This window comes from Lepidochelys kempii, chromosome 13 (assembly GCF_965140265.1).
Source record: "Lepidochelys kempii isolate rLepKem1 chromosome 13, rLepKem1.hap2, whole genome shotgun sequence".
NCBI lineage: Eukaryota > Metazoa > Chordata > Testudines > Cheloniidae > Lepidochelys > Lepidochelys kempii.
The window spans coordinates 16,460,155-16,472,167 of record NC_133268.1 but is presented as its reverse complement, the minus strand read 5'-3'; positions in this window follow the sequence as shown (position 1 = coordinate 16,472,167).

The window sequence follows — 12,013 nt, the reverse complement described above, 5'->3', positions numbered from 1 at the left end:
GAGAGAGCCCTTCTTGCCTCATAGGCTGGGGGAGAATGGAGATCAGGCACTATCGACTGAGTAAGGGAGAGGCTGAGCAGAAGAGACGAGCAAACCAGTTTGGATGAAATATGTCCCCTCACCACCACCAAAATTCAGTGCCACAGGGAGATAACATGGCCTAGTGGATAGTACACTGGAGCAGGATACAGCAGACATGCATTCTATTACCAGCTCTGCCATTGGCCTGCTGAGTGACCTTGCACAAGTCACTTCACCACTTCGTGCCTCAGTTTCCCCATCTGCAAAATGGGGCTACTGATACTGACCTCATTTGAAAAGTAGTTTGAAATCAAAGGATGAAACTGCTGTATAAGAACTGGATATTATTATTATCCACTCTCAAATCCTGACTGGGTCTTTCGGACAACCACAGAATAGCCTGCCCTTAATAATCTATCCCAGATCTTATGCTGCGCCCAGTTTTTGCTGGCACAGGACTTTAGGAGTTTAGTAGATGCTGTGCGGATGCCTGTGCAGCTCATACGCACTCAGGAAAAACTCTGTTAAGGTTCTCTTGGCTTTGACACAAGTAGCTCCCAGCCCCCTGCATGTAAGTGGCACCCAGTCAAAACTAAACGTCATTGGGGGTTTTTGTTTTTGTGAGGCCTAGCTCAAGTTTGGCTAGATATTTCCCCCTGCTAGTATTTACCATTGTTCATGCCTCCCTGAGCCTGCAGGGTCTACCTGTGGGGGAGGGGGACAGCCCCAAAACCCCATGCTGAGGCCAAAGGAAGGAGAGTTGAAAATCTCTCTGGAGACTGTGGCTTTTCAGCAGACTCCAGGGGTTCGGCTTGTTGGAATAAGCAGCTGAATTTGGGAGTATTTATCTGAGTCCAACCAAAGCTTTGAAGGCCTCCCCTCCACGCACGCACACACGCCCCCCGCTGTCTGGAATCCTACCACAGGCCTGTCTCTCAAACGTCCTACCGAGCCTTGCCCTTGACAGAAGGGTTTTGACTTGGGGGGGCGGGGAAGGGCTGGAAAATCCCACTTTTTAAAAATCACCCTCTATGAAAGGTGCGTGTATGAAACCCACAGTCTGTATGCAGGGGATTCAGTCGCGCAACCTGTCTGCCTTTAAAGGGCTGCTTGTGCGGCCATGAGGGGACCACCAGCAGGATGGAGCTGCACCAGGCGAGGCTGTCTCCCCAGGCTTCGGACCCCCTACTGACACCATGTTCAGAGGAAATGTCTTTAACTAACCACAAATTCCTTAACCTCGCCAGCTGACCTTCAGTTCAGGCTCCTAAATGCTGACTGCAGTTTTCCCTGACGCAGCTCTGTCTGTGCTTGAGAAACTAGTGCGTAGTATAACGGTTGTTCACCAGGGGCTGGTCTGGATGCATTCTGACATGTCCCTGGTTGGCCCATGTGGGTCAGACTAGAGCAGTTTTATAACCCACTTTGGCCCCAACCCTGCAGGCTGAGCTGAACAGCTGGGACACAGACATAGCCCCATATAACAATCATCAACACACTGGGCTGACTTGTTTGCAGTAAAGCCTGGGGGGGGGGGGGGTTGTTTTCTTTCACACGGCGTCAGATAATGACACCGGTCACGTTGCAGCACCTGTGCTCTGGCTCTTTCACTTCGGCGGGCCGCTGGAACAATTTGTAGAATGGGGGTGCTGAGAGCCATTGAACCAAACTGTAAACCCTGTCTATAACGGAAACCACTTCAAGCTGGGGGTGCGGTAGCAATTCCAGCACCCCTAGTTCCAGCATCTATGCTAGGAACCAAGAATTACAGAAGCATGTGAAAATTTTGCAGATCCAAATTACTTGGAGCAAGCAAAAGCAAGGGCTAGGTCCCATTTTTATCAGAGCCTCCAACCTTGGTGGGGGAGGTTGAGAGAAAGTTAAGCAAAGGATTTTGAAGGACCATTAAAATGGTCTTTTGGAGGTAAAGGAGAAACACTTCAGGACCAGATTTTCTCAAAAAGTTCTGTGGGCAAATTGACATGCAATTGCTGCAAGAATGCTGGTCTGGGGAGAAGCTGTCATTGCAGTGGAAGGAATTTGGGGGTGGCTGCAGAGATCTAAGTCAAGATTCTGGACTGCATGGGGCAGAACAGACTGTGGTAGACTTCCCCAGAGTACAGCAGGATCTCGTTGCAATCAAAATAATGTAGTTTTTAGATACAAGTGTTCCGTGCCTTACAAAGAAAAATAATACAACTAGTTATGTGCCCCATTACCTGATTTCCTTGTGCTGTAGCAGTGATCGTGAGTCTAAACTTAGGCAAGCATTTTGCACAGGTATTTTCATGCCTAACAGTTTTGCAAAACTGACCTAAGTGCGCATCAGCAGTAGGGTCAGATATAAGTGTCCCCTGCATCACTGCACAATCTGTAACTGCGATGGAATGGAAAACTGCTTGCATGTGCCAACTTGACTCCACTGTCTGCATCATTCGTAGCCAGGACACGTTGAACCGAATGACTGCAAATGAATTGTGCAGAAGCAAAATTACACATGGGGGCATGAATATAATAAAAGCTGCAGCAAAACTGCCTTTCCTGTGTTACACAGCTTGGCCCTCACTCCCTGAAGCAGGATTCCAGGGGACCAATGAGGTTTCAGTTCATCATCATTAAAGGCAGCACAAGATTTTTCTCTACTCACATAACTTTTTTTTATCACGGTTGCTGTCTAATATTATGTACACAACTTCCTAGCCCTTGTAGAGTTGCTGTAAAACTGCTTACAATTAACATCTAGCCCTAAAAGGAGTTTTATTAACATGCATCTTGCACAACAGATGTGTCTTTCTGCAATTTGACACTCCTGAATAAGCCAAATCACTGGCAGCTTCTCTTCCAGCATCTGCCCTGCTTTCTACTAAACTGTTTCTGCAACCAACATTTCATTGCTTCACTGACTGGAGCAGAACCTCCAGAATCAAATGCTAATGATAGCCGTTCCTTTAACCAATAACAAAATCATAGATCCAGCATTAATCTTTACCAGTTCTTTGCAGATTCATAGGCAGGATGCAGAGGTGAAAGTAAGCCGGTACAGTCCGGTACAGCATACCGGCAAGAGCCAGTACGCAGCCAACCATAGCGGCAGGGGGCAGCTTCCTCAGGCGGGCAATTTAAAAGGGCCTTGGGCTCCTGGCAGCCGCAGCTGGAGCCCTGGGCCCTTTAAATTGTTGCCAGAGCCCCGGGGCTCCCAACTGCCACCGCAGCTACAGCTTCCATGGGGCTCCAGAGGTGATTTAAAGGTCCCGGGGCTCCTGGCTGCTGCTACCGCAGGCAGAGCCCGCTGGCCCTTTAAATCACCACCAGAGCCACAGGCCTCCCAGCCGCCGCCCCAGCTACCACTACCATGGGGCTTTGGCGGTGACTTACAGGGCTCAGGGCTCCTGGCCACCACTACTGGAGTGCCCTGGGCCTTTTGAGTCGCCGCTAGAGCCTCAGGGTAGCGGCATTCTCATCTCTTCTCACTAAATACAACTATTCCAGAGCTTGTCCACAAGCCTGCTGCATAGTTGGACGTACAGAGAGACAGTGTGGGGTCTGTGTTTTGGGAGTTAATTAAACATGCCTGGCACCTAGGTATGCTGGTAGTAGGTGGTCTGAAAAGATCTACATAAGTTGATATAGTAGCTAAACAGGAGGGAGCATGGGCCTATGGTGTAGGCATAGGATTGGCAGTTAAAGTAGGTGGGTTCTAGTCCTATCTTTGCTGTTGATATGTTGTGAGAGCTTGGGTAATTCACTTTACCCTTTGCAACAAATGCAAACACTGCAGAAAATGGACATGAATACTCTGCAAACAGCATACATCAGGCACTGGGTTTAGAACCTTGGACCTTCAGCTCCAAACACCCATCATTCCTCTGACACACAAATCCAAAACTTTTCCAGTCCCCTTTTACAGGCTGTCCCTGCCCTAACAGGTTGAATGAGAGCATTGTGGTATTATAAGGCAATGGAGGGGAAGCAAGAACACCTAGAAGAGGCTATGGAAGAGAGCCCTTCCAATTAACCTCCCGTTTGCTCTCTGACTTGTGTGCTTCCTCTCTTTCTTCTTCAGCCTTCACTGGTCAGTTATGAGGTTCATCTGGAAGAGGTGGTGATGGTCCTACCAATTGTTCTGATTCATTTCTGACATTTGAGCCCGCCAGACGTATTACATCTGAAGCAACAAAGGCTGGAGGCAGAAGAAATAACAGTGTGGGTGAGACAGCTCTCTGTCTTGGATGATTGATGCAGGAACAACAGAGCTTGACTGTTTGATGGCCTCTGACTCACCCGTACTGATGTGTCCTATACTGGGCAGGCATTCCTTGGGCTGGTGCAGGTCACTGAAAAACACATGGTAAGAGGCTGCAGTCCATCACCTAGGTCAGAGAGGGGAACAAACACAGACTCTCTATGCTGTGCTGCCAATCAAGAGAGAGGTAAGGGAGTCATTGTCTACTGATGCCTTGTCTCAGGAGACCTCCATACCCACTATTTAGTCATTGTGACCTTTAAAATGAGGCTGTAGAAGCCCATGGTTCTAATTAAATGGGACATTTTCCACAAATGAGGTATATACTTATGTGTCCCGGCAAAACTCTGCTTGTATGTTCTGTCCATTTACATGTCTCCTTTCTCCTTTGCCTCCAGGTTGGATTCATTCCATAGCATGCTGGATTTCATGAGTAACACAAGTTCTTCAGACATATTAAAGGAAACAAGATCTGCAGTCACTTCAGGAGACCATAGAAAATGCTTCATTGTTTGCTTTGTTTTTTTTACCCCTTTTATAAGTAGAAATGGGTCTGAGGAAACCCCCTGGATTTGAAGACTTGTTCTTTGGTGTATTTGAATTCCAGATCCAGATGCAAGATTTTTGTGGCTAATACCCTCTCTTACTTACATTGATCATTTTCTTAACATCTGATGCATCTTTAATATGTATAATCAAACATGTCCTAAAACATCACCATGGCTTTGGGGGGCACTAGAGAGAAATGTACCTTCTTGAAAGGAATATTTTACTGTGTTCTGTCGGCAGAAATAAGACAGACTACCCTTTTCAAAAACAGGCAGAAGCAAAACATCTAATCTATCAGTTGCATCCATCACTGTAATATCTGTCATCTAACATTATGCTCAGTCATCAGCAATCTGGTGAAAGCATGCAGTGTAGCTCCAGTCCCCCACATTCAAGATTATCTTCCCCAAATTCCACAGTAGCCCTGTCTTTCTGTTCAGTCTTAGACTATAGGGATTTTGAGTTTTCCCATCATGCCTTTCTGCAGTGACCTCCTTAAAGAGTCATGGTGGCAAGAAGAACATTGTTTATCAAAATATTCAAACCAGCCCTGTGCAGCTGCCAAAAAGACACATTTCTTTCACTTGGTTTCAGCTGCCAGGAGAGATTCCTTTTGCTCATCAAAGAGCACCCTTTACCCATAACATTTCAGGCTAAATGTCAGCTAACTGGTCCCCATTTGGGACCTTCTTAGCTTCTGGTATTTCCAATAAAAGAGTGGGATTTTTCCCTAGCTGCTGCTGCTCCCAAGGATGCTCACAGAGACCTCCCATCTCTCCTAGCAGCCTCCCTCCTGTCCTGGGATTTTATGAAGCAGAGTTAAGAATCAGTTCAGTTAATCCAACCTACGCCATCACAGAATCCACTCCAGCACAGAGCCCAGACTAGGAAATGTAAATACAGTGGGCAGCAGTGGGAACAAGAAGGGAAATCTGTGGGGGGAGGGGGCATTTAACTGGTACATTCAATAGACTGAGAGATGAGTAGCAGGGCCTAAAATAACCCTCCCTATCTTACACTCCATTGCTTCAGGGTGGGGGAGGGGGAGGCACAAGATCCAGGCACAAGAACCAAGATTCACAAACTCTGAAATACCCCTAGTTCTAAGGAAACCTCTAAAAATCTGTTTTCCCCACCTCGAAGAGTCTCCAAATGGCTTCCTAGCAGTTAGGGATAGCATAAATTACCAGCACTTGAATGAACTAGCAAATGCCCTTATTAGCACCTAGGTGGTGATGCTGGGATGGTAAATTGAATCTTTGCAAATCAGGGTGGTGTTTGCCAGGTCTCCAGCCTGTGTCAACACAGCTCTTTGAGTGAGGCCTCTCCTGACCCCTTAGCTCTTAGCTGCAGGGTTGGAGGGGGATGCAGCTTGCTACGCAGCCTGGAATTTTCAAGCTTTTTTCTTCTTTTGGCCATTTAATGCTGTCTGAGAAGAGGCAGGAGGTAGGAGAGACAGAGGGAAAGAGAGAGACACTGAGTCAGACACAGACAGAGAGGAAAAGGTAGGCTGCATAGTGAGAAAGAGAGGGAGAGCAATAGATAGTGATACAGAATGAGCACATGAGATAAATCCCATTTACGCATGGAAAATCAGCTCTTGGCAAAGGTGGGTTGAGGACACATAAGCCCAAATTCCCTGTTGGAGTAATCCTATTGACTGCCCTGGAATTACAGCAGAAGGGAAAATGGTTCACACTTGAGATCCAGATTTCAAAGATATTTGAGGTTTCTGGCTCTTCCCATAATAGTGATGAAGCCAGGGTACAAAGATCGGAGCAATATCAGAATCGAGATCCAGATGAGCCTAACCCAGTCCTTGGCTTTGGTTTGGACCTATGTTGACTTTCTGTTACACAGGTACGTGGAGTGGGCTTGTCAGAAGCACTTGGCATGGGCCTAACTCTGTTCTCATTGAAGTGAATGTGAGTTTTACCATTGGCTTTCATGAAGAGCAGAGAGAGGCCCCCACCAAGTGCTTCTGACAGTCCAACCCGTAACGAATGAACGTTGACAATGTTTATATTCTTGTCTGGCAACCACAACCACCAGAGCCTGCTCGTTCCTGCAGCTGAGTGTGTGGGGCTCCCATTGACTTCAGTGGGAATGGTTCCCATGTACCTTACGGGATAAGCGGGAAGGACCCTGCCAATGAGAACTGTAGCTGAATAGACAGAACGGTAAAAGAAAGAAAGAAGGCTGCATAGGTCAGTTAGGAAAAGGCCTAACCTGCTCCTACTTATACGATATGTAGCGCAGATTTTCATATTTCATGGAAAAAGTACAGCTACTTTGGGAATCACATGTAAATTATACAAAATTGCTGCCCTCCCTCCTAGAATCCAGTGTCAGGTATGTGAATGTCTAAATGGATTTGTATATTCACAGTCCCTGATTCAGTGCCCATAAGAATCAGTGGAAAGACTCCCATTGACTTCAGTGGATGCTGAATTGGCCCCAAAGACTTTAACATTAAAAGGCACCATTATCTTCTCTAGTCTGGCCTCCTACATAACACCAGCCATAAATTTCCACCAGTGATTCTTACTTACCAAAATAGGGCAAAGAAAGTAAAGGAAAGCCCCAGGGGGGAGAAACGGCCCATCCCTAGCAGCACCATGCACATATTTCCTCTGCTAAAATGTCAAGAAGGATTTGGTGTGGAAGCTAACTCAGGGATCTGTGCATGAGTCTCACTGACCCTGACAGGGCATGGACGGTCACATTTTCCTGGGGAGAGACTGCCTTTTTATAGCTCTCCAGTGTATCAGGCATCAGCATCTTTCCAGTGACAGGACCCCATCTGTGTTTACAGCAAGAATGATCTGCTCATGCAAGGCTTAGATCTCTCTTCCAGGAACCTGGACAGTGATGCAACAATACCCACCCTCCTTCCACCTCAGCACTTTGTTGTCTGGAGTCTCCTTGAAGGCCGTAAAGTAAGCTAGTAGTTTTATTGCCTTTTCCCAGCATCAGTTCTGGTTTGCTATCACAGGGATTGAATTTATCTCCCATCCTGGCCTGTGAAGGTCTGATGGTAAAAGAAACAAATGCACAAACAGTATTCACTGAAAAGTCTTGCCGCAGGGCATGACTGAGGAGCTTTGGCAGAGATGTGTGCAGGCTCGGCTAGAAGTGCATGGGGAGCTACAGGTGAGGACAGGGTACTTACGTTCCTCTACAAAAATTCAGTGCCACCAACCTAACTCAGCCAGTCACTGGGTGTCCCAGCACTGGCTAGAGCATGGCCAATGTAACTCCAGCGCTTGTATCTACAGCAAAAAGAATAGAGCAGGGGTGCATGAATGCAATACATAGTTGAGAACACTAGGGGGAGTTTAGCAAAGGAGTCACCACTGAAGAGAGAGGCAAGAAGGCAGAGCTGGTTCAGTCTTGTACCTTTCCTTGAATGAAAAATTAAGTTCAGTTCCTAGCTGAGTGCAGCTCCCACTTCTGGGGGCAGGAGAAAAGGGCCTGGTTTTACAGGTGCCGAGCACCATCTCCATTAACTTCAGTGAGAGGTGCTGAGCACATGCAAAAGCTGAACTCTAAAAATCAAGCCATTTGTGTTTCAAAAAAGAACAGAAACAAGCCTCAAAAATCCAGTCCTAACACGCAGCAGAAGCCGACCCCATGACGCTGGTGCAGTGCGCTCTGGTGTGCATTGCTCCGGCTGTGGGGTAGTACAACTAGTGACAAGAGATGGGGCAGAGCAGCACGTGGTGAGGCTGCATCTAAATGCAGACCCTCCCCAAAGCTCAGAGGATCTGGAGTCACGGCCAGGCCTCTTGCTGCTCGTGACAGTAATACAAAGCTGAGTAACTGCTCAAAATAACAGCGCCTCTCCTCAAGGGGAGCTACCCGATCTCCACCCAGTGTGGCTGGCATGAGCCTCTGTCGATTACCGCTGAGCTGAATCCTATCAGGTGTCAAACTGCACTGAATCAATTAGCACCTCCTCTCTCCTCCCAGAGCAGCCAGCTCACCCCCGGGCTTTGAAAAGGGCTGCAGTCTGTTTATCTACAGTGGGAACCAGCAGAGCCAGGTGGCCCTGGTATGTCAGTAGCAGCTCCAGGAGGTGACGAGATGGAAGCCATGTTACACACAGCTCTCCTGAATGCAGCAATCTGCAGTGGAGATGAAAGACCTGCCATTTGCTCAGGTCACCATTTTATCACCTGCTCTTGGACTTCCTTGCAGGGTGAAGGAATTCTTTCCCATAGAAAGGATCAGTTTCCATTCTTCAAACAATAATGATGCATGCATGGTACCACAATAGGCAGCATAGAGACTCTTGCTTCTAGGAGTGGGCTCAAACCTAAACCCCAGTGCTGACACATTTGGATCCAGATCTGAACTTTGGCCTATATTCTTACAATGGACAGAACCAAAATCCTGATCCAAACACCGCAAAGCTACGGGGAAGTTTGGATCTGGATCTATAGCTGAATTTTGCGAACTTGGCTCCATGTCTAGTGTGAATTCAAATTCTAGACATATTTTTGAGGGTCAGTTTGTACTGGAGCTGAGCTAGTTTGCTCAGTCCTATGATGCGTTGCCCTGGTAAATGTGATTTTGTGCTGGACAGCACCATGTCTGTTCAGCTGTCAAGGATTCAGAACACGTTTAACAATAAACAATAAGTAAATGGTTATGACCTATTTCTCTCAGAAGGGTAATGCTTAAGTAATGGATGGCTCCTTGCTTCATGGGAGGCTGTGGACTTGGAAAGATATCAGTCACAGAAGATGGATCATTGCCAAGAGGTCAAGTCTAGTTAGACTAAGTAGATTGTATGTTTTTGGGACAAGTTTAATATTTTACTCATTTGCACCGCATCCATCACAATGGTGTCTTTAGGTGCTACCATAAGATAAATAAATGCTGACAACAGCAACAATGATCACGTTGCTGCTGCTGCTGGCCCACCAGGAGTTTCCTAACAGCAGATGCATCTAATATTACATTGATACTACGCTAGAGGCCAAATCAGACAAGGTGTTAATGGCTGGAAAATCATCCCCCCCGTCCATCCCCCCAAAATACATTCTCCTCATGCTAGTGACAAGCGGTTTATAAATGGCAATAGGTCGCTGGCATTACGGTGTACCGCTTGGTCAGCGTTTGGGGTAGATGCATTTATTGTGTTCTCCAAAATCTCATCTCTGCACATTGCCCAGGACTGGGCACTGGGACGGCGGGAGGGGGAAGAAGAGGGAAATGCCCTTCTCATTTTCCCAAAGTGATCACTCAGCCATTATTTACATTGCCACAAAGGGAGACAGATTTGTGAATGAGCCTGAGATCAGACTTGGCGAAAAGGAGGAAGTCATTCATGAGTCACTTAGGAATCCAGTAACGCTGAACAAAGGCAGCTCCAGGCAGAGACAGACTGTTTACATTATACGCACAGGCACTATGGAGCCATATTGGCACGCTCTGGTTTGCTTGCTCTTTTTTGTTGTTGTTAGTTTCTTTTGGAAATAGCATGTAAAGATTTGGGAACCTGAAAGAAGATATTGACTTTAAAGCCCACTGAATCAAGCCACTCCTTTAGCTGAGATTTTTAATGGCTAGGAGCAAACAGAAAGGGCCAGATTTTTAAGGCATTTAGGGCACACAATCGCATGTGCATTTGCACCATCACATTTGATTCATCTGCATTTGCACACTTGTCACTGTGCACATGTATGTGGATTGGATAATCGTCTGTAGAAATGGCCTGTTCCGGTTGCTTGCACGTACAGCTCGGTGTGTGAATGGCATATGCAGTTGCTCACCTAAGCACTTTACAAAATTGGCCCAACATGTATTAATTTACTGGCTGTTTCTGCCATGTTCATTATGCACAGAAGCAGACTCCTAGCAGTACAAGAAATGTCCATGCTGCCTAGCCTAAACAGGGTGAGGGCTTATCATTAGCATCGCACAGAATTCCTGCTGCACCTGCCAACAGAACAGCAAAGGTCACTTGGAAACTGACCTCTTCAGCTGATTAATGCTCCCACTTAACACCCTGGGTTGCTGTTCATGCGTTTCAGGGTGTGAGAGGCAGCGAATCCTCTGCAGGCACTCGGACAGCACTGATGGATCCATTTTCTAATGTGGGTGACCCTCGTTGATTTCAGAAGTTGCCCAGGAGAGGTAGGAGGCTTTACTGTCCAGAGCACGGGCGTAGGAATGCAAAGACCTGCGCTTAGGCAAGTCACATCACTGCTCTGTGCCGCAGCTTCCTCTTTGTAAAATGCAGGGAGGGGGCTAATAACTCACTCGCAGAGTGTTGCAGGTTCACTGCATTAATCACTGTGCAGGCATTTAAAATCCTGGAGTGGGAGGAGCTCTAGAAAAGCAAAGTTTCATTATTTCTAATGTTTGTATCTCCACAACTTGAAAGGCTTACTGACTTCCATCGATAAAGCTCCTTTGTTCCCAAAAGTGGTATAGTTGTACTGGTACTTGTGAAAAGGTGGAGACTGTGTGGGTAACTCCAGTTCAATCTTTTTTCGTCTTTCAGAAGAATTGTGTTACCTGTCAAAGAAGTGCAGCCTCTGCTGGGGTCAAACACAACATCTGCATAACAGCAGATACCAACACTGTACCCTTTAGGTTAGGACTCTCATAGCCCATAGGTGGAGAAATATCTTGATGAAGCCAAGAAAGGGTAGGTGGCTTTCTTACTGCCAAGGCAGAATATTCATGTTATTCTATAACTGAACAATTGCTCTGTGTCTCTAATAAAAGGGCATAGCCCTGTTTATAGAATGGGGTGATAAACCAGTGACTCTGATATTAGTCAGAGAGCTGGAAAGTTTTCTGCATACCAGCATTAGCAGGAATGGTATTTGCTAAGAGAGGAGGAGGCATAACAGAGGGGAAAGCCTCTTATCCAACTCTTCCCCATGTATGGATGGGAAGCCAGGGTTACTCAGCAGGATATGGCATAGACAGAGAACCCGAGTCAGATGCACTCCATGATATATCTCCTCTCAAAGGAAACAGGACAGCTAAGTGCAAATGGCACATCCCACCTCCTCCGCAACACACACATGAAAGAGGAAACCAGGAGAGGGAGGCAGATGGAGATGGGGCCTTTGCACTGGAATGGGATGACCAAGCTCTGCAAGGTGCAAGTTTTCAATTAGCTGATATTCAGTAAAACACCCAGGACTCCAGCCTGCAGAGACGTGTTCCTCCCAAGGC